The sequence below is a fragment of the Morone saxatilis genome, unplaced genomic scaffold, assembly GCF_004916995.1.
Source record: "Morone saxatilis isolate NCDOM2014 unplaced genomic scaffold, NCSU_SB_2.0 Contig14, whole genome shotgun sequence".
Taxonomy (NCBI): Eukaryota; Metazoa; Chordata; class Actinopteri; family Moronidae; genus Morone; species Morone saxatilis.
In genome coordinates, this window is record NW_023339696.1 from 395,367 (window position 1) to 396,011 (window position 645).

Sequence of the window (645 nt, forward strand, 5' to 3'; positions counted from 1 at the left end):
AGTAACTAGCCCCTAGTGTCTACTGCTGAGTTACTATATGAGATATGCTGTTCTTATGTGGAGCATGTCTCTTCCCAGAATGTTGGTGCAGTCAACTTCTTCTGTAACTATGAGGAGAGCAGGGGGAACTACTTGGTTGATGTGGACAGCAACCGTATGTTGGATATCTACACTCAGATCTCCTCCATCCCAATTGGTTAGTAGCAAAACATCCAAACACACCTTGTAGAAGTGGGCAGTATGGATAAAGCTCTCTGACACAATGTTTCTTTTGATATTGAGGTAGTGTTACATATTGCATTTATCTGTCTTATGTGGCACTGTCAGGACATAGTGAAAGTTTCAGCAAATATGATTTATTTATTTCACCACTAAGGAGGAGATTATCTGCTGAAACAATTTTTTGGCACAGAAACAACACATTTTAGAGATATCCCAAGCAGATATCAAGAATCTGTGTCAGGGCTACAATGCTAATATCATTATTTAATATAATCAGCAAAGAGCAGTGTTAAATACATATTCATTCACCAGTTAAAATAACAAACAGCGGCATATCATATCAGCTGTTGCTAATGATTTTTAATTATTATTAAATAATGAATAAAAACCCTGAAAATAATTTATGTTGTCCTGGAAAATTTT